The sequence below is a fragment of the Vigna radiata genome, unplaced genomic scaffold (genome assembly GCF_000741045.1).
Source record: "Vigna radiata var. radiata cultivar VC1973A unplaced genomic scaffold, Vradiata_ver6 scaffold_356, whole genome shotgun sequence".
Taxonomy (NCBI): domain Eukaryota; kingdom Viridiplantae; phylum Streptophyta; class Magnoliopsida; order Fabales; family Fabaceae; genus Vigna; species Vigna radiata.
In genome coordinates, this window is record NW_014542189.1 from 84,010 (window position 1) to 88,139 (window position 4,130).

The window sequence follows — 4,130 nt, forward strand, 5'->3', positions numbered from 1 at the left end:
CAAGAGAGCCAGGAAGAATTCAATTATACAAGAATATGAGTTGTTCAGAATGAAAGCTGGTGAGAACATCTATGATGTCCAGAAACGGTTCACTCATATTGTAAACCACCTGATGGCTCTTGGCAAAGTCTTTGAGAAAGAAGAGATCAACATCAAGATTTTGAAAAGTCTGAACAGGAACTGGTAACCGAAAGTCACTGCAATCTCTGAATCCAAAGATCTTACAACTATGAATATGGCTACCTTGTTTGGCAAGCTAGGTGAACATGAATTAGAACTTGGTAGACTGAAGGATGAAGAGGAGATTGAAGAAAAGAAGTCCATTGCTCTGAAGGCTGCAAATAATAATCTCACAGAAGTAGTGATGGACAATAAAGAGTTGATGACCTTGATGGTAAGAAAGTTTAGTCGACTTATGAAAAATGATAGTCAACTGTCTAACCATGCAGGTCAAAGCAAGAAGAGGAGCTTCAGCACAAACACTGTCCAGTGCTATGAATGTGGAAAAGAAGGTCACCGCAAGCCTGATTGTCCTGAATTATAGCCAAAACAGAAAGGGAAGAAAGGATTTCCTCAAAGCAGAAATATGAGAAAGAAAGGAGCCTACATTGCTTGGGAAATTTCTGAATCTGAAAGCTTAAGTGATGATGATGCTGATCAAGAGGAAAAATCCAACATATGTCACATGGCTAGAACTACAAAGACTGAGTATGATAGTGATGAAAAATTTGAGAAGCTGTCTATTGAAGAGAAATATCAGCAGCTGATTGAGACATTCGGAGAACTACATGCTGAAGCAATGCGAATGGAATACAAGGTTAATCGACTGAACTCTGAGAAAAGAGATTATGAATATAGGATTGATAACCTTGTTACTGAAAACAAAAGATTAGAAAAAGAATTGGATATAACCTTGCTATCTGCTAAGAATATTGAAATTAAAACTGTTACTGTTGAAAAAGCTTGTGAAAATTGTCCTTTACATGTTGAAAAGATTGATTACTTGACTAGCAAGCTAGCTAAGTTTACTCAAGCAAGTGACAATTTAGATGTTGTATTAAATTCCTCTAGCAGAAACAATAATAGGCAAGGAATTTGATTTAAAGGATACTCTAACAGAACCAATGCCAGAAAGCTTAATGAATTAAGAAAACCTGCTAGAAATGCATGTTTTTACTGCAGATGTGTTGGTCATATTGTTAGAAATTGTTATTATAGACATGTTGTTGTTCCTCAAGGATTATGTGTATGATACCAAAGGAACATGTGACAAGGACTGACAATCAAGGACCCAAAGTTAAATGGGTACCAACAACCAAAACTTAACTGTTTTGCAGGTTATGCAGCTGATACAGAATTATTCTCAAGGATAAATCAACTATGGAACATTTCAAAAACCTTGAGTGTCTAACATTGGTAAATCTGTATCTACCTACTGCATCATGCATATATTGATTGAATGTTGCTATATGATTGTTTGCAATGTGTGCTTAATTATTTGTTTGATTGAATTTGTGTGAAAATGTTTTCATGAGTCGCAATCGACTCTAATATTAATTCAATCAACTGGGTAATCTGATTAGAAAGTGTCTTAGTCTGATATAGGATTTTTCGAAATTATATTTGCTGGAAAACGACAACATCTTCTTTATGTTTCATTGACTGAGTAAGAAAAGATCATAGACTCTTGAATGGCTTCCTCTAGTCGAATCATCCCAAGACATTGTCAAATCAATGATCTTGAATCCAGAATGCCAAATCCAACCGGATGGATTAGCGATGAAGACATCAGAAATGAATTTCTCTGTGCATCTATCAAGTTCATCGTCTCTCCTTTGAACATTAAACTAAATCTGTTTGAAAAGGAAGGATTTCTATTTCCTGACTAGATTGATCGACAAGGACTGTTACTGCTTGTACAAATGAAGGGATGGTGGTACCCTGATCTTGTGAAAGTATTTTACCACAACCTGAAAGTGATTGACAACACAGATAGTGGAGCAAATAGTGCTGACAAAAAGGATGAAGACTCATCTGAATCATAATAGACTAGGTCTTTTTCATTTTGAAAAAATGGCATATAAAGCCATTCTTTTGATGCTTTTAAATGTTTTGCTTGTATTTCCATGCTCGATCAATGTAATATCTTCTCTATGAAGGAAATAATATTAGAGGTTTGAATCAATCCATATACTTAACCATTCACTTAAACTGTCAAATAAAATGTGATACTCTGTTTGATTGATTCGACTGAGTTATGAATGAAGTCAACTGTGCTATAACTGTCATGCATCTTTATTCATTGACTTCTGTTATGATTTGTTTCTATTCTTGCATAACCACTATACTTGATCTGGAAAAGTTTTGTTAAAGGTTTTGCAGGAAGAACATTGCTTTGGACATATACATTTGAAATTCAACATTTGGAAAAGCAAAGCATTCGATTGATGAGTTAAAGCATTCGACTGCGTCTAAACTGGATTAAAAATTCCAATTTTGGAATTTTCTTCTATCCTTACTGACTGCTTTAATCATTAGTATTATGATATTATCTCTGTTCTTTACATGTTTTTATATCTAAGTTGAGATAATATTGTGAGATTGTTGATATTTGTGTCATTGCATATATGTGTTTGAATTGTGTACCAATGATACAAATCTGTGCTTAAACTGGAAATTGATTTGTGATATTCTGCATTGTGCATAATTGACCTGTGCTTAAATTGTTTTTGAAATTCATGCATAATGACAGGGGGAGTATCACTTTTTTACACAATGTTTCATCACACACCTACATTTCAGAGGGTGTTTACATATGTTTTTGTGATGAACTTGTGATTATGAGAGCATACTTACTATTTTGTAACTAAATATTTGTTTGATGCTTCTCTGGTTTTCAAGTATAATTTAATTAAATTTTTAAAATTATTTTTAAAAATTATTCTAAATGTTTAACTCTTAATAAACATTTTTACAATTAAATATAACATTAACTAATATCATATTATATTACTTTAATACCTAGGGGCATATTGGTAATCTTAAATTTCTACCAATTAAACAAATTTTTCAAAACTGTCACATGAATCAAATCCTACACTAATTTTCACAAACTTCACCCCCAAATCCACTCTCGATTACCTTCAAATCCACTCAAGTAAACACAAAAAGAAAATGACCCTCAAATCCCCTCAAATCCACTCAATCACTCTCCCTCAATCACTCTCCCCCAATCACCCCCAAGTGAGCACACCCTAAAAGAAGTAGATGGTGTCACGGTTTTGGGCCATTTCATTTCTTCTAGAGAAGAGACACTCACAGGTTATAAAAAGAAAAAAAGTGCAACACATGGGAGATCCAGCGTTGGAGATTAATGGTTGCTGCTACGTCCACAATTAGGTCCAGCCGCCATGGAAGAAAAGAAGAAGGGTCATCTTTCATTTCTTCAATTTAAGAGAGGCACATTATTTGCTTGGAAAGAAGCAGCCGCCACACGCATAAGAGGAGATTGGATTTTCAGTTCATTTTTCATGGAGGGTTATGGCTAGTTAGAGGGCACAAAGTTGATTTCTTTTTTTTTTTTTTTTTTATTTAAGGTGCAACACATTTTCAATTGTTTGTTTCCTTCGAGCAGCTACACGCTCATGCCAGCATCAGAGATTTCATACTTCATTTGCCAAGTGTTTCTTTATTATCTGCTGCATTTTAATTAGTTCACACATTATACTTAAGGACTATTCGACTTTTACTATTTTCCACATTTACTTCAATGCTTTCAATTTTGTTTAGTTATGTTTAATTTCATGTTTTAATTTAATTCCTTTCATACACAAAAACACTTCCAAACACCCCCCGCTACGTGTTTAACCTAAGTCTTGAACCACATTTGGTTCTTGAGAGATGACCTAGGAGTCACTTCCTAGTCTATACTGCTGTTGACTCACTGGCAAGTGTACCAGATCGTGCAAGTAATATAATCGGTAAAGCCCGATATCGTTCTTCCCAAGAGACTCGAAAGGCCTTATCGTTTGTGTGAATTAAAATCGTAAGACTTGTAAAGAAAGAATTAATTGTTGTGAATGCAAAGACAGAAAATAAACATGCAATGTGGTTGATTCAATTGACGAAAA